Source organism: Octodon degus, unplaced genomic scaffold (assembly GCF_000260255.1).
Source record: "Octodon degus isolate 3935 unplaced genomic scaffold, OctDeg1.0 scaffold00131, whole genome shotgun sequence".
NCBI lineage: Eukaryota > Metazoa > Chordata > Mammalia > Rodentia > Octodontidae > Octodon > Octodon degus.
In genome coordinates, this window is record NW_004524707.1 from 3,327,519 (window position 1) to 3,345,665 (window position 18,147).

Genomic DNA, 18,147 nt, shown 5'->3' on the forward strand with positions numbered 1-18,147 from the left:
GAGGTTTAGCACATGTAGCAGTAGTGAGAAAAGGATACACAGCACACTTTGGATGGGAAGCTGCGTCTCTTGGGCTGTGTGCAGCTCTCTGCCCTGGTGACAGACAGCCTTGGGGTCCCACCAAACTGCATGGCAGTGAGGGAACGTGCACCTCCTGCATGCTGGACAGAGGCACTTGTGTGGGGCTGGGCTCCAGCAGGAAAGAGGATAGAACCAGAGTCAGGGAACAGTCATGTGGGCTCCACCTTCTGTGCCTAAGTGCTAATCCCCAGGGCCTCAGAATGTGACTGCATTTGGACACTGGGCCTTTACAGGGGTAATTCTGTTTCCAAGAGGTGAGTGCTAATCCAATAGGACTGGTGTCCTATGGAGAGAAGAACAAGGCATGGGGACAGGGATGGCACTACAGGAGGGACACTGAAGACAGACATGTAGACATCCTCTACGTGCAGGGAGAAGGGCCGGGGCACACACTTTCCTCACAGCCTTTGAAAGGCCCCAATTTTCAGATACCTTGATCTTGGCTTCCCAGGCTTCAGAATGGCAAGGAAACAGATGTGTACTGTGGGGGCTGCCTCGCTGGCCACACTTTCTCCACTAGTTCGAGTAAACTCCTGCAGCAGCGAGGAGGCACGTACTCCAACTTTTGGCTTAAAGCTGCTCTTTTAGAGAGAATGCACACACACATTTCAGGGATGGGGCACCAGCAGTCTTGAGCCAGGAACCCTGGAGACACAGAGCTCCTGTGGATTCTGGGAGAACCAAGGGATGACAACCGCGCTGCTCCATCTATCCTAGGAGAGAGTGGCCCATTGACCCCACTTGCCGCTCATCCAGTCCCCAGGCTTTGGGAAGAGAATAAGGATTTTCTGGTGCTTGCTTTTCTGCACTGGGGGGTCTTACCTATTTTTTTGCCTCTCTGTTCTTGTCTTCCCTCCCCCTTCTGCTCCTGCCCAGGACAGTGACCGCATCACTCAGTGGACCCCAAGAACACCATGGGTATTTTGTAACTGCCAGGGAGCTTCTCCTTGCTTCCCACTCCAGCTCCTCTATCGTGGGCACAGCCTTGGGACTGGTGCTTTCCACCCTAGGGAGAGTTTTCTGGTGTTTTTTCCCAGGTCTCTCAGTGAGCTTTGGTCGAGCCCTGGAAACCACACCAGCTCTCCCAGGGCCTTAGCAAAACATCCAATGTTTGGCCTCTCCTCACATAGCCTATAAAAGTTTGAAGTTGTCTCCCTGAATTATGAAGGTTCCAAGACATGTACTCATTGGAGGGGCTGGCGGTGGTGGCGGGGGGTGGCTCTGGGCCTTTCTGGGGCACTGGCTGGGCTGGCTTTTGCAAAGTCAAAACAAGATTCATTACCCTGGGGCTGAGAGCAGGGAGATACACGCCTGACCCTGCAGACCCGCCCCATATGTCATGGGCCTGTCAGAAATCTCCCAGAATTCCCTTTATTATCTAAAGGTCGCCACCCGGGCAGAGCTGAGAGAGCTGCATGGTATAAACTAAACTACAAGAACAATCAATTTCAAGCAGCTGCTTTCCCTGCCACCTCATCCTGCTCGCCTTCCTGAAGCTCTGCCCTCTTCAACCCCCTTTGGGGAAGGCCAAGGAGAAGCAGGCTTGCTGTGGTTGCCTCCCACTTGGGTCAGAAAGAATCCCTGGCAATTAGCAGGGCTCTGAGACCAGAAGACACAGGGCTTAGGGAGTGTGTCTGGTCTCTGTACTTAGGGGGTGTGTGCAAGCTCTCCCATCCTCACCTGGCCCTAAATAGGACCATGCTTAAACCAACTTGGTAGTGGCGTTGCTGGATTAAAAGCAATGTCTGGTAGGCATTACTGGATTACAAGACAGGAAAAGAAATAACCAGGAAAAAATGTAATAACACAGAAACGGCTTTTGGAAACCAAGTCTCATTCCTGTTAGGAGACCTTACACCCTAAGGGCGGTGTCTTAATAGCAGCTACCATTTGTTTCTATAACAAAGCCAATAAAGAGCAGCACATGCATAGTGCTTATTAGTCACCTGCTATGTGGCCAGCTGAATATGCTGTCACTAATTCTGTGGTTACCTTGCACGATGGGCATACTCATCCCCATCTCACAGGCCAGGAAACTGAGTCTCAGCAGGCCCGAACGCTTCGACCAGAAGAGCTCACCAGGCAAGCAAAGTTTTCGGAGGCCTCTGCTTTTGCCACTATGCCATACTGCCTAGATTTGTCAATTTATTTTTCAACCAATTTTTTTTTTCACTAGTCTGGGAAAACTCACCAGCATGTTAAGTAAGACTTGGCACATACTGTTTTCAAAGGTCAAGGGCTGAGGTTCCGCACTCCCATCACTGGCTATCCTGGGCTGCTCCTGTGTGTTGGTGGTGGAGTAAAGCATGGCGGTGGGCATGGAGGGAGCCATGGTTCTCAGTTCTCAGGTGGGGTGCAGGGGCGTCTGGGGGCAGGAGGCTTGCTAGCTGCCCGTCATCTTTCAGGGCAACCCCCAGGATCTTTCTGAGAAGCCCAGAAACATTGCCCTCGCCTGTCCTCCCATCTTTACTGGGCAAGGGGGAGCCATAGCCTTTCAGAGACCAAAACGGAGCAGGAAAGCGGGGTCAGAAAATGTCTAGCTAAATAATTCAATGAATTACAGTTCCTCCACATAATGGCATATTATGCTGCCATTAAATATACTGTTTCCAAAGAATAATGACATGGCTCCAGTTCACACAAGGGGAAGGGAAACAGAAACAAAGGATGCAGAAGAAAAAGCCAAATAAAGCACCAGGCATTCATTTGAACTCTGGTCTGTGTGCTGACCCTAAAACTCCGCTTATTTTTTCCATTGCTTTCCTCCTGAAGCAAAAATATTAACAGTGTCAGGAAACCCAGGTGAGGTGGTTCCTGCTTTCTCTTTCACACCTTCCCTCCTCCCAGCTTTTCCCAGTGGCTTCTTATGGCCAGCTCCTGAGGAGCTCCTGGGACAGGATGCTCCCCTTTCCTGCAGCTTCCTGCCTCAGGCCGGGGACAGTGGCCACCCGTGCCAGACAGAGGTGTAGCTTTCAGTGCTGTCCTTTTCCAGCAGCTTGGGTTTCTCAGTGTTCGAACAGGTGAACATTGAGAACATAGCTGCCCTGGAAATGGCACTCGGGCACGGTCACACTGCGGCCACCCTGTCCTTCCTCTGCATCAGACCCCATAGAAAGCATAGGCCGTGGAGACCTGGAAATAGACACCCTGCACAGTGTGTCCCATTGCTGCTTCCTTTCTGTGTCTAACTTTGCCAGGCACATGGCCAATACCTGGGATTTATCCTTGGAAACATGGCTCCCTGCTACCGACTCCCAAGGAGGGTCAGAACACTTTAGTGCCCAAGTTCAGCCCTTGCCAGCTGCCTTCTTCTGAGGTTCTATTCCCAGCAAACCCGACCCTCAAGCCCCTTGCTCAGTGAGTGTGGCTGCTGCCTGTCCTCTCTCTGGGATGACCGCCTCCCCTATGCCTCTGCCTCTCCAAATCCTGTCTGACCTTAAAAGCTTTTGCTTTCTTCTAACAACAATTTAAGCATGCTGGTTGGGGAGCATGCTGACACTAGTGGGCTACAGCACAAGCTCTCTCTTTGCACGTGATTCCATCCTATCTTCCCTCTGAGAGAGAGGCTCTTTGAGGGCAGGAGCAATACCTCGACCATGATGATTTTCAGTGAGAACTATGTCCAGTCTGAATTGTGCAGAGCTGCAGAGAGGGGAGGTGGCTGCTCATTTGCTTTTTCTTAGCTGCCACCACCCCTATTACTCTACAGAATGGCTTTTGTGGAAACGGCTTTGATTCACATGGGTGCACAGGTATTCACCAGCCCTGATACTTCGTGGCTAGTGGAGAAGGCCTGAACGGTTTGGTGTGCATCCTGGTTGCTGTTGAGTTGGAAGCTTCTGGAAGAAGAATCACTCACTGCCTGGGTGAGTGAGGGGATAGGAAGATGGAAAAGAATGGGAAGGCACCAGCTCTGCCTTTAGAAGATGCCAATGCAGACTGTGAGAAAGTCTTTGTGGCAAAGCTGTGGAGCCATGAGCCATATGGAACACCAGGAGCATAGTGTGCTGAACTGTTGCAAGCCAGCAACACAAAGTGGTCAAGAGAGGCTGGGCTGGGAGGAGTCCCCTAAGAAGGTTTCAGAAGAGGACACCATGCAGCCAGGGTGCAGAATAGTGACCTGGCCTTCGGAGACAGATGTGATCTCAAGTCTTGTTCTCTCCGACTAGTTGGATGACCTTGCAGTGACCTTAAAGAACCTTTGAGGGAGCTGTGCTTTCCCGGGCTGTAAAACAATACTGTACAGGCCTGCAGTGAGAATCAGTACAACAATGAACATGGAATTGTTTTGTCAACCCTCGAGCGTGGAGTAAACACTGCTCACTCTGTGTATGGGGAAACCCTACACAAGGACATCATCCCCTTGGACAGTGGCTACCCAGACCTCCAGGGCTGGCTCTCACCGTGGACCATGGGGACCCAGCTCACAGCTGTCAAGACCCAGCCCTCTTGGCTGAAGCCACCCTCTGGAGGGTGCTGACCTTCTGTCGTCAGTAGCCTTCCTGTGGCCTCAGCCCCGCCATGTCCAGATCACCCTCCCTCTCTCGCCAAGACTACGTGTGCTGACTCATCCAGCCAGAAGGTGCCATCAAAGGGGGAGACAGAAAGGAGGAACATGTGTCCCACACAAGAGGACAGGGGATGCTTAGGTAACCTCCCACAGACCGCAGCACCTGGCCATGGCCTCTCCGCACGCAGCACTGCTTAGGGATTCAGGACGGAGCTGGTCTTCCTTGCTGTCTCCCCTGCCTCTCTTCTTGCGCTTTTCTGAACCTCCAGGCAGCCTTTGATTAGGGAGCTGTAGTACTCTTTTTTTCACGAGAGGCATCTTAAGTAGTCTGTGTCCCACCCTTTTCTCTCCTTTCCCAGTTCCCTATTATCTCTCTCTTTGTCTGAGACTCCCAGCCTGTGGAGAACAGATCCGGAGCTGTCAGCCCGCCTCTCTTAGGTGGCACCCATGTTCATACTCTCTCACCTGGTGGGGCATAATCCACAGGGTCAGATCAAAGGGACCTTGTGGAAACTGAGGAGCAGGAGGTTCGCTGGGCAGATGTCTCTCTGCTTATGGTCTCATCTGGGCCAAGAAGTCCACGTACACAGCCCAGGAGACCCTAGATATGGAGAGCAGCAGCGCCCCTTGGGCAGGCAAAGAGGTGACTCTGGGGGCCTCAGAACTCTACCAGCCCTGGACGAACTTAGGTCTGAGAGCCCTCTGCCCTCCCACGCAGGAAAATAAGAAGCACAATACTCAGGCCGAGACAGGCAGAAGAATGTGCTGAAGGTGAGTGGGGAACACGGGGCACTTGGCAGGCTGGCCAGCGGGAGGACCTGGGGCAGGAGATGAAAAGAAGTCCCTGAGTGGGAACCAGGTCCAGAATGATGAATGGGGTGTGAGAGAAGCCTGGAAGAGGGTAAACAGCCAGGAGGGAAGGCGAGAGGGAGGAGGGAGGAGGAGGAAGAATGTGGGGGTCAGAGAGGAGACAAAAATGTTCCTGCAGCAACCGATGCAAGACCCAGCCCAGGTCACCCCAGAAGGGATGCTGTGCACAGCAGACAGAAGTGCACAGCCAGCGCCCACCCCCACACCCCGTGGGCCACCATGGCTGCTTCCTGCCCAGCTTTGCTCCCACTCTGTGGAGACTACACAGCTCCCCGAGAACCTCACACACTTCGTCCTGTGGGTGCGCCCTTTGGCAGGCCACTGCTGCACAGGTGACAAGACAGGTGTCTCCACAGGTAAAGGTATGGTGAAGGTGCCAGCTGTGGCAGCAGGCCCACCTGGGGGCCCAGGGGTTAATCATGTCACCTGCTTCTTTGCAGCTAGGAGCTGGGAGCACCAAAGACACTTCCTAGGAGAAGTCACCACTGTCAGGAGCACGCTGTGCTTCCAGGTGGGGCACACTGTGCCCAGGCTTCATGTATCTTGTTATCACTTTTTGGGGGATGGGGATGGGGTATAAAAAGCTGCAACTCACAGGCAAGCTTTTGGGGACCGCCTATGAAAGCTGGGAGGCACGAGCTCAGAGGCTAGGGCCACTGACCAGCCACTGAATGCCCCTTGGCTGCTGCCCAGTGCAGGCTGTGGGAAAGAGGGCTGGGAAGGGCTGGGCCCTGGAGACGGCTAGGCGCTCGCAAAGGTAGTGGCAGCTGGAGAGGGTCCAGAAGCACACTCACAGAGTGCGGCTCACATGCGCAAGTGCCCCACTCCCACCCCCTTTCCAGTGGGCAGAAAGCGTACTGCCGGCTCCCCTCTGCAGACCACAGCCTTGCCACAGCCCCGGCCTGAGCACCTCATGCCTTTCTGGGGCCCCAGCCCCCCGCCCCCCAGCTCCCAGCCCTGGCCTCGCCACTCTTCAATCCCAGCCGTGGCAGACCACTGATTAATTCAGGGCTGCTTAATAACCCTTCTATTTCAATGAAACAAGCTGTCTTGTTTTCTTTATTTTTAACACTGACTTTCGTTTCTTTGCTAAGCATCTTACTGTCATTTAAATTTCTCTGTCTCCAACCAAGCTGATAATACACTGAAGTGAGCAGCTGCTTCGGTCCTGTTTATGACAATGATTAGAAGTTAGAGCTGCAAACGCAGAGAACTGACCAGATCTCAGTTCAGCGGGGGCTGGCCCTGCTTGTAGAGGGAGTGCTAATTTTAACGTGATTAGGAGAACTCTGGCTTTGGGGCCAAGTCGGGCTCTTCCGCCTTGCCTTCCTGGCAGCCCTCTCTGAGGCGGGCCTCGGGGTTGAAGGTGTGAGACCAGCTATGCTTGCTTTGGACCTGAGGCCAGGAGCTGCAGGCCCTGTGTACAGACCTGACACTTGACTGCTCTCCTCAACAGACTCCTCCCTCCAATTTACAGAGCAGCAGGGGGCAGGGGAGACCCAGCCTACAGCGCTGAGTGACGACCAGCTCCCAGCAACCACCTAAGGTACCTTTCTACTCTCCACATGAGTCCCTACTTGAGACCTAGTTGTCTTCCAGCCTCTGCCTGAATTCTGCAAATGTTCATTTCTTTTCTTGCTAGCCCCCTGCAGGGCTAGATGGCTCTGGCAGGTCTCGTACTCATCATCCTAGGCACATAGTAGGTTTCTTATGTGCACATTTGTTCCATCAAATTCTACTACTGGATACCAACTTCAAGCCTCTCTCAAGGAATGCACCTTCTACCCTTGAGTGAAGCTTTTCCATTGTGTTCTGTCTGGATAAATGCACTGCCTCTCTCTTCCCGCAGGCAGGCCACAAATGGCTGCACCCTCAGCACCAAGACCACTCCTAGCTAGATCCCCAGGGGCCTTTACAGCTGGTGGGAAGCTTTGCCAACAACGCTAGGGATGTGCAGGGAAGCCAGTCAGGGGGCTGGACCAGTCCCCTGAGTCCCAGTCCGCCCCTTGCACCCCCTTGCTTTCCCCACGCTGTCTGGGAAAGCTCACAGGTGCATGGTGTCCAGACCTCAGCAGGCAGCCTGACATTGCCTCCCTCACCCCTGCAGCTTCCTGAGAGCCTGGAGCTCTCCCTCCATGCCTCCCAGCCAGCACAGGCTGCAGGCAGCTGCTTGGGTCATTGTCTCAGCCTCTTCAACTTGTGAATGCTGAGTCTATAGAGACCGAAACACAAACAGTGCCCACACTGCCTCTCAGGGTGGGAGGGGGAGCATGGCCCTGCCAGAGCCATTGACTGTGCAAACAGCAAGACTTGCCATGGAAGGCAGAAAGCTGGTGGGAGCTATTGAGGAGAGGAGGGCCTCCCCCGGCACACTGCACAGCACCCAGGAGGGGCACAGGGTGTGTGGTAAAGGCTAGTGGACAGGCAGAGACGAGGTGAGGCCTGTTCTCTGGGGGGGTGGGGTGGTGGAGATGGCTTCATGTGAGTTGTGTGCCTGTGCAGACTGAAGGAACAGAGACCCCAGAAGCCGCCATGCACAAGGTGGGGAGCAGGAGAAAGGGGCTCCCTGGGCAGGTCAAAAGTGTGCTGGGAGAGGCTGGGGTGAGAGACCTCCTCGTTAGTGCAGAGAAGAGAATGACTTGCTGTGTGACTGGGGCAATCCCAGCTGGGACTCGGGCTTCATGTCTATTATTTGGGCCTCAGTAAAAGCTGCTACCAAATGAACAGTCAGGAACATCCCCACGTATCCTGCCCCCAATACCTGTTCCTTTTGTAATTCAAATAGTTTTTGGTAAATCATATTTAGAAAAGAAATTCAGGGCCCTGCATCACCTTTCTGCAGTCAAATCCAGAGGGCTTTCCTTTCTCCTAGCCCCCATTCCACTTGGGGCAGACGAGGCCCTCTGAACTCCAGCCAGCGGGCTGTGGGGAGCTCACATCCCGGAAGCGGCAGGGGCTGCTTCTCCCAGATGGCCTGCTGTTGGTTGAGAATGGCCAGTGCTGACCAAAGACCCACTGCAAGGCCTGAGGCTGAGCCTGGGCTTCTGCTGCCGGGGAGCTCTCCCTACAGGGTGGCTCTGTCCCCTCTCTGCTAGGGGTCACTCTCAGAGCAAGGCCCCTTAGCACCTTAGCAGCTCTCCGGCCAAGCCTCACACCTCTGCTCCAGAGACCCACGCATAACAGGCTTGGAAGTCAAACCCTGGCCCCTGTCAAGCCGGGCCCCTCACACTCCTCCAGGCCACGGCTCTGCTGCTTCTGGCCTCTACCGGGTGCTCAAGCCCTCTGCACTTCCCCACACACACTGGCTTTAAAGACGGTCTTTCTTTTTTTAAATTTCAAATGTGAGAGAGAAGGCGGGGAGAAGACACATATCTTACCTTTTATTCTGCTCTACATTCTAGACTTTATCCACATTTACAACCACTGTCATTTTTCCACGTCCCCTAACACCTCTTCCTCTGCCTGACTCCAGAAGCAAGGACGAGTGAGGGCACATAAGCAGGCATGCCAGGCGTGCATTCCCATCACGCAGACAGGGAAACCGAGGTTCTGGGTCTGTGGTGGGGGTCCTCTCTGCCAGCATGGCTGCTGCTTCCTTGCCTCCCTGCCATCTCAAGGGAGCAAATGGGGCTTGAGCTGGCCCACAGGTGAGAAATCTTCCAGGAAGCAGGCAGGGCAGGTGTGAAGGGAAGCCTTTTGTTCCTGCCTCTCAAGAGCCTGTTCTCTGCCCCCCAGGCTCTTCCTGACCATCTGTCTGACCCCTGCATGGGGCCCAAACACTGCCAGAGTCGGGGTCACCCCCCACCAGACAGCATCCCAAGTCCTTGGGGCCAGAAACCTACCCGGGCTGGCACTGGGGTCCCACAGGGTGGGCAGAGGACTATCACTGTGCCTATCTCCAGGCTGACCTAGGGGCAGTTTACCCCCAAACACGAAGGGGTGTGCGAAGACAAGGAGCACAGAAAGACCCAGGTAGCAGGCAAGGCAGGTCAGTCCTCTCCACAGAGGACTGTAACATCCTGAGAACGCCCGCCACCACCTGGAGCAGTGGCTTTGCTGGCTGGCGGTGGGGGGGCTGAAGTAGCCTGTCTTCCCCAGTTATCTTTATTCCTGGGAAGGGAGTGGGAAGCTGGGGAGCTGTCAGAGGGGTGAGAGGTCAGAGGCCAATGTAATATTTACCCAGCCCAGCCAGGGCCTTTCACTTTTATGAAGCAGGAAACTACTTCAAAGCAGCAACACCCCCTCTCACCACTTCTGTCTGCCTGCTCATCCTCCTAACTGCAGTCGGCAGGGTATGGTCACCTTCCCCTCCTTTTCACCAATCCTCCTCTCCTTCCAGCAGGGGTCAAGGGTTGGCCTATTTCTCAGAGAGGTTAAGCACCTGTCCACAGTTACAATGTGACCATGACTGCTAGGCTCCCCTGACATCCTAAACTGTCCCTGCAGAGGTCCTGTTCACCCTGAGCAAGTCATCTATATCTTGGGACTTGGAGAGGGATGCAGTTTCTCACTAGAAGCCCCCCATCTCACTTCCAGAGTCAAGGACAGAAAGTCACAGAAGCACAGACCCTAGAGAGTGAAGTTGAGGGGTGCTTTACAAGGTCTGGATCAAAAATTCTTTCAGTCCAAATACTACTCTATATACCCACATCTTTCCTGAAAGTATAGAACTACAAGGGTTCCATAGGCTCCTCCTTTTCTGGTACTGAGGACTGACCCTCCAACCTTCACACTGATTCACACCTCCAGACCTTAGTTTTGCTTAAGTACCTCAGTGGCCTAGACTGGGCTCGAACTTGCAACCCTCCCACCTCCACCTCGCAGAGTGCTGGGGTTACAGCCATGCCCACCACCCCTGGCATCAAGGCCTCTTGAAAGGTTGGGGCTTTCAGGGTCAGGCCTTCTACAGCCTTCCTGATGCAGCTCTGCCCAGCCTCACCTGGAACGCTAAGGTTCAGGGAGGGTATTGCCTGCCATGCTGGATTAGAGGAGGTCTCTAATGTGAGCTGAGATCTTCCTCCTTTCAGCCTCCCTCCATGAGTCCTCCTCAGCCTTCTTTCTGGAAGGAAACTTTAAAAGACAGCAGTTCCATCCCAGGTAGCCAACTCAGGCAGAGGCGCCTGCAGTGGCCTCTCCTGTTCAGTCAGTCGAGGTGTCTGGGTACAAATCTGGAATCTCTCCCTCAGGTCCTATCCTCTTAAGAAGTTCATTCTTAAGAACTTCTTTGACTGTTGAGTACTGCAGAGCTCTGTACACTCAAATGTGAACGGGTTGAGGGATACTTCCCAGGGAACCTAGGAGAGCAGAGCAATTTACACAGAAGCAGTGGGAAACCGGCTTCAGTGTGCCCCTTGAACCAACTCCAGTGTGCTCAGTCTGAAATCCCCAGAGGAGACTGAGGGGCTGAGAGGCTGGGGTGTGCAGGGCGTCAGAGAGCCACTCTCACCAAGCTGATGTTCGCAGCGTCCCCTGGGTGTCTCCTGGAAATCTATGCTGCATGTGGACCTGGCCCGAAAGCTCTGAGGAGCCCGCTGGCTTCCCTTCCCGAATCCTGTATGCACACAGGGAACTGCGGCCTGCCATCTACCTGGTGTCTAGGGTACCTGGCTTATGCAGTTCCGTCCCTCATGCTAGCATTCTGTACATGCCTTCAAGTTAGGAGCTACGATTTTTCATCCTTGGACTTGGAGTTACTATGTTCCTGGCACTACATCCATGATCGATCCCTATTTATTTAAACTTAAAAGGATTCCAATTCCTGCTTTCAGTGTCTTTCTGTTTGGTTCAGCACAAGGGGCAAGGGCAGCGGTGTAACAATCCCAATACGCAGATGAACTTGGAGGCAAACTGGAAGCTCTCTTCACCCCTTTCTTCCCTCTGTCCACATCCAACCCAGAAGCCACGGCTAGAGGGTAAAATGAATAGAACAAAGCCTGGGGTGCAAGGCAGAGGAAAGACTGGCAGTGCCGGGTTCTGGGTCAGAAGCCACCGCCATCCTGGGCCTCAGAGAGAACCTGAGAATACGTGTGCATGCGTGGGTGCGTGCGTGCGTGTGTGGTGGGGGTCACGAAGCGGAAAGAATCATTCACCAGCGCTTCCCTCTGCGCCCAGCACCCCTCGTGCTCTTCCTTTTGAAAAGCACGTTGAACTTTCCTAGGGCAATTCCACAGTCTTTTCTCTCTCATCCTGAAAGTAATTTTAGCCAAGGAAAAGCAGGATTACACTTTCATAACATGATACGTTTATCTTGTTTTTTCTTCTTTCTTTCCTCTGTCCTGCCTCCCCCCCTCTCACGACCCTGGGTAAATCTGAGCCAAAGGGGAACTGGGATTAAATGTCAGGGTGGCATCAGATCTGAAGAAGCACTGCTCTCTGGCCCCATCCATCCAAAAACCTCAATATTTTTCCACTCCCCCGATAGATGGTTATTATCTCTCGGGTGAGGAAGCCTTTGGACTCTGCTCTGGCAATATTGTCCTTTGCTGAAATGAAAGGGGGAATTAGAATTCAGAGAAGGCTCCCACAGAGAATAGGAAGACAAAGATTAAATCACTGATACAGCGTTGTTGCCTTCGGTTCTTGAAGGTCTTTTTAAAAAAGTCTCCTCCAGAGCAGTTTGGCTACCACCTGAGGGTGTTTTGAAAATCTACATTCGGGGAGGGAAGACAAGGGCGGGCCTGTGAGCGGTCTTGCGGAATCTGGGGTCCAAATCTACTGTTGCTGATAAAGGAAGGTGAGAGGCTCTTGGCAGGACGGCGGCGCCGAACTGGACAGCCTGCGAAGAACCTGAGCCCAGCCCTTCCGGCCACCGCCACCCCACACTGTCCGGGGGGCAGCTTCCGCCCCGGCTGCTTAATGGAGCAGGCGCCTTCCATCCCACTGCCCGGACCGCCAGTTGCGGTCTCGGGTCTCGGTCTCCGGGTAGTGACAGCTGGTAGTTCCCCCATCCCCCCCAAAGCACACTGTTTGCGCCAGGCCTAGTTTTCGAGAGCCCCCTCTAGTGGAGATAACCGGCTACTTCGGCTTCCCAGGAGCCCAGAGCCTTGAGAAGAGCCCCTGCGCGCTGCTCTGGCTCCTCTCTGCTCCAGCTAGGTGTTCGCTGTCAGCCCCTTCCTCCGCCAGCCGCTGTCACTCTCCTGCTCTCTCCCTTCTGTCCCCCAGCCTCTGTGTATATCTGCGATGCCCGCACGTCCCGTGTCTACACTTTGACTTCTGCCTTCCACGCGGCCTTGAGTCTGTATCTTGGGCCGCAACCTCTTCGGTCCACCTGCTGCTTTTCTCCCAAGTTCAGGGTGCCCGGCAGGGGAGCTAGACTACATCCGGGGCCCTGGGGTCAAAGGGCCTAACTCAGAGCAAGGCCTCTGGAGGCCCAGGTTTATGTGTATTTCTGAAGCGCCTGCCTGGGAGCTCGGGGAGAAACCAGCCAACTCCCCTTGGTGGACTCTCCCGGCCACCTGCCTGCTCCAGGCTCTGACCGCACCTGCCACAGGAACAGCAGGGAAGGGAAAAGAGGTGGGAGGGGGTCGGTGCAGAGCAGGAGAGAAGGGGTGGATGGGGGCCAGGAACAGCGTGGGGCCCGGTGGACAGGGGAGACAGAGCAAACATTCTGTGGGCAGGAGGGGCCCAGGGAGGACACCAGCTGGTCTGGGTTTCCCAGGCAGGAGATTAGGCCAGGACAGGGCAGGAGGTTAATGGTTAACCAAACTAACTGCAGAGAACTTGTGCAGGCCAAGAAACCCAAGCCTGTCCTTCCAGCTTGCCACCTTCCTCTTCCTTCCCTCTCCTTATATTCGACTAGTGGGGACCTGCTACCCAACAGAGAACTTTATCGCCTCTATTTCTACCCTCGGATTCCAGACAGAGCAGTGTGGGGCTAGATAATGAGGTTCCTTATGCCCAAGTGCTAGGGAATAGGCCGGAGAGGGCCTGAGAGCTGAGCGGAGGAGAAAAACGATGGCCCCTTTCCACCAGCCGTCCCTCCTGAGGACCAGCTGTTTGGCCCGGGGAAGGACCGCCTTTTCTCTCTGTCTCCACAGGACTCACCTTTAGAAATGGTCAAAAAACCCCAGTGGACACACTCCCACCCCTCATTGACTCTAATCAGGCATGAAATCTTTGTAACTAAGTGAAAAAACTGTTTCCCATAAGGGCATGGATTCCATTCATTATTGTTTGAACTGAGCATATGTGTAGGGGAGCAATAGGCAATCCACATAGAATGAACTGATGACAGACTGCCCCTGGGCAAGGATGGCAGCGGTGGGCTGGGGAGTGCCCGGGAGCTGACAACCTTCTGCACCTCCTAGCCCCTTGCTACCCGCTCCCCTACAGACAGGCCTGAATTATTTCTAGTTAGCAGACTGCCACACAATGCTCCAGTCTTTGTGGGTGAGGGTGGGGTGTGGTGCCTGGCTCGGTGCTCCTTGCCTCTCCATTTGCCATGATGGACAGAAGTATATTGTGCCCCATCTGTGACAGCTGTGTGGCAACGCATGAAGACAGCTGGGGAGGGGGGTGGAGACAGGAACTGCCTCCCCCATACCAAATCCTATATCCTGGGGAGGCAGTCATAGCATACAAGGTAGGATAGAAACTCTGGAACTCCCTCAACAGTGGCCACTCTAGCACCTGAAATCTGTTATAGTACCTGAACTAGTGAGAGTGGGCTGCCGCCAGCTGCCACCAGCTGCCACCTTGTATATTTAACCATGTTACTGGCTTCCCCTCCTGCTCCTGTGTTTCCTTGTAACATGCCCATGAAATAAAGATTAGCTGAATAATCAGAAGTCTCTGTAAAGGGAAAGGGACCTAGCGGAGGAAAGGCTGTTCTTTGAGGATTTTCTTGCTAACCTCATTTTGAGCCCAGACTCCTGCAAAACAGATGGGGAACTTTTACACTGCCCACATCTGCAGCTTTGGATGGTGGAGAGAAGAGGGTGGATGTTCTCCGGGTCCCTAGAGGCAGGGGGAAGTATCCAGGGGAAGGGGGCTACTGGCCTTGGGGTGGCAGGTTCTGTACAATGGTCTAAGAGGTCATAGAGTGCTCCTTACTCTGACCCTGGCTGAGAGGGCAGCCAGCCCATTCCTGGCAAACTCAGGAACCAGCTAGGATTCCCTCACCAGACTTGTGGTCCCTGGGTAGTGGAGACCTTCTGCTTCTTTACCATGTCAGGTCCTGCTGCTCCTTGGCAGAGTGTCGCTCAAAATGCCATTTTCATTCAACTGCTTTGTGAGCCAATTTGCCCCCATCCTAATGCAATTTTCTGGAGACAGTGAGAGTGCGGAAAGGGCAGTCAGCATTGCCCTCCTCCAGCAGCAGGTCCCTGAAGAGGGCCAGCTGGGGGACAGGGGCTACCACCGAGGCTTGGGGCCTGGGAATGCTGGCGGGTGGAGGGCTTTGGAGGTGACAGACAGTGACACTAGGTGGCAAACTCATCAGGGTGTCTTGACAGATTCCTCTGTTTCCTGGGGTCCCTGCCCACTCTCTTCAGCCTCTCACTCCTAGGCTACCAAGTAGAGAGCACAGGTAAGTAGTTCAAATGGTGCTCTATGAGGACAGGAAATTAATGAATTCTTCTTGCTTCTCGTCTGGAGGTGGTGCGGGGAGGGATGAGTGACTCTGGGAGCTTTCTGGGGTGACTGCACAGAAGTTGTGAATTTCAATTAGGAGTAGCTGATTTCCTCCAGCCAGGACTGGCTCTTCAGGGGCTTCTGTCACTCAGTTGAAGGCCCCGAATGAATCCAAAGCCAGACCAGGGTGAAGAGCGAAGTTTCAAGGTCTGGCAAAGACACCTAGCAAGAATGGAGCCCCTGGTCCTATGGGACTGGACTTAACTCACGCTCCTAAAGAGTCCAGTCCTGTCCCCCCCCAGGCTATCATCCTGGTAACCTTGGCCCCTGTGCTGCCCCACAGGAGGGTGGGATGCTCCCCAGAATGGCTGTGGGCTCCTCCCACTGACGTGCTCCCGTGCCACCCCATGAGCTAAGCAAACTGTCCCACCGCCATTGCATCCCTAATTTCCCCACAGCCATTCTGTCTGTGGGGAAAGTCTTAGATCCCCTCAAGGGACCTGCTCGTATTTCCAGTACCCACCACACAGGCTTTCATTCTTAGTCCCCTGACTGACCTAGAATGCAGACCTTTCAGATTCCCTCTCCTACTCCTGGTCTAGCAGAGTTGGGGTAGGCAGCTCTTCCTAGGGCAAGGGTCATGCCACACAGGTGGACGCTTTTCAGGAACCTGGAACGGCAGTTTCTGGCCACTCTGATCACCCTCTAGAGCTCTAGATCACCACGTGGGCCTTTTCTGGCTACCTGCGGGGTGGATGTGACAAGCTAGAATCCTCCAAGCTCCTATTCCACTTGTGGGGCGGGGCGAAAAGGAGCACATGGAGGGAAATATTCTCAAACGGACTACAAGAAGCCTCTGGGATCCTGCGCAAACTCCCACTGAACCGTCCATACTCATCTTGTTCAAACAGGGGAAATGGACCCCACAGGCGCGACATAAAAGAGTGTGGGGATATCAAACACTTATCCCCATCAGTGCCTTGGAATTGCTCTCCAAGAGCCGCCAGGAACCAGCTCGAATGATGATTTTCCTTTCCTGATTCCCAGTCCTCAGATAGAAAGGAACAGCCAGCGGCCACCAAGGGACTCCGGGGCCGGCTTGAACGCCCCCAAATCGATCGCTGGCCACAGTGGCCTTGAGTTATCTTGCTTCTGCCACCGAGGCCCTCCCGGGATCTCGCTCTGGGACAGCCTCACCTCCTCGGGCTCTCCTGGAGCCGCAGGCTGTTGGCAGGTGCGCGGTGGAGACGCCGTGGCCAGGAAGCCGGCAGCCCGCGGGGAGGAGGCGGCGAGTCCGGGGCGCTCTCCCACTCACCCCGCGCTCTGGCCCGCGAAAGTGGCCGAGCTCGCGCGGGGACTCGCCGGCTGTAGCCAAGCCCGGGCTACGGGGTCGGAACCGGGACCCGGACCCTGAGAGGTGGGCGCGGGAGAAGCCATGGGTGTGCGCGCGTTAGGGGCGACTCGGGGCGACCTGGCCCGCCGCTTACCCAGCTCGGCGACGTCGGTCTGTCCTTCCGCCCCACCGCTCGCCGAGCCTCGCCGCCGGCTGCCGCCTGCAAGCAGCTCGGAATCACGGGCACGGCCACATCCACACGGAGTCCAGATGCATTAAAACCCACGTCCAGCCGCCTGCCACTTATCTGTATTCCTGAAGTGGCCGCTCGGGCTCCGCTCCGCGCCCCGCCGGCTCCGCCGCCCCGCAGCAGCCCCGCCGGGCGCAGCCGCCGGCTCGCTGGAGGCTCTAGGGGCGCCGAGGGGACGCGCGGGGGTGGCCAGCGGCGCCTGTGCGGGGCTAGCAGCACACCCCCCGGCTGTTGTCTTCGGATTTTTCCAGCTCGACTTTCCGGGCTCCTCTGACATCAGCGACCGCGGCGCTTCCTTCCTTCTCGCGGCTCCCGCTGGCTCACGGTCCCATTTCCTCCGGGAGCCTGGCTCTCCAGACCCGAGTCGCGCCTTGCCGCTCCCCACGGCCGCCGGGCTCTCGGGGTCTCGGGCGGAGGCAATCCGGCAGCGGCGCCCTCCGCCCTCCCGCTCCAGCCCTGCGCGGCCGCTCTGCACCCGGAGCGCGCTCTCCCGGCGGCGGCGAGCCCTGCGCCGGCTCCTATATTACCGTGCAGCTCATTATCATACAGGCCGCGCTTAACCCGCTCCGCGCCGGCCCGCGCGCCGCCCCCAGCCTGCGCCCCGCCCGCTTCCTCGCCGCCCCCCGGCGGCCCACAAAGGCCGGCCCTGTGGGTGCCCCGGCCGCTGCCTCGCACCCGGTGCCTCTCGGGCCCGCCGCTGGCTTTCAGTAGCTCAGGGGCCAGCAAGATGTGCCGGGGCTTGGGGACCCGATCGAGGCCTCGCCGCCAACGGGCTCAGCCCCGGAGGAGGGGCGCAGGCAGGGGGCGCTCTGGACGCAGGCGGTGCGGGCAGGGCCTGGGGGCTGGGCGCCCCCTCCCTCGAGTCACCTGTCACCGCGTGCCCAGAAATCTGAATGAGGGGCTAGCGAAGCGGGAGCCTCCCATGGTGGGTGGAGCGGGGGTCTGGGAATCTACGGGAGCAGATCTTCTCTTCTGCAGAATTTCAGAGCTGTCAAACGAGACTGGAAGTAGTTGTTAATTATTATTATGGTACTACGAGGATGAGCCTTGGTCTGGAGCTCAAGTTTCCAGCGCTTTAGGCACCCGGGGCGTCAGGCAAGTCCTGACTTGGGCTGACGGGGGAGCAGAGGGGAGCGATCTTTATCCAGACCCGGGGAGCCCGCCTCGCAGGGGAGTCTGGTGGCGGCAAGGGGTGAGGGTAACTCCCTTTAATAACCTAAGGAGAGGTTTTGGATTTGGGCGACAGTGTCTCCTCGGCGGCCTATGGGCCCGGATTCCGTGCCCCATAGCGCCAGCATCTCGGCAGCCTCTGGATTTGGCTTTCAGATAAGGGGCCTGCGAGCAAGACCTAGCGAGTTCGCAGGATCTGTGCAGACCCTGCTCGCACGCGCGAGTTTACTCTCCACGTCTCAGTCGGATAAGCTTCCTCTATTGCCCCCTCGTGGCCACAGTTTTCAGAGGTCTAAATAGAAGAAAATTAACTGACGCCTCAGCGTCAAGCAGTAAGGGTCCTGAGGGTAGGGAGGGAAAGGA

At 55.6% G+C, this 18,147-nt stretch overlaps 1 protein-coding gene across 3 annotated transcripts in view; it reads right to left on the reverse strand.

Moving 5' to 3' along the window:
- Window positions 1-17,138, reverse strand: part of Plxna2 (plexin A2) — a 205,160-nt gene extending 188,022 nt beyond the window's left edge. Inside the window, exon 1 of one of the 3 annotated variants that reach the window (XM_004641153.3) lies at window positions 16,519-17,129. The gene's annotated coding sequence lies outside the window, so the exon portion shown is untranslated. Of the gene's footprint in view, window positions 1-16,518 lie in introns of all 3 variants that reach the window. The other 2 variants (XM_023701235.1, XM_023701236.1) reach the window with 2 other exon arrangements.
- Window positions 17,139-18,147: the final 1,009 nt, after the last annotated feature.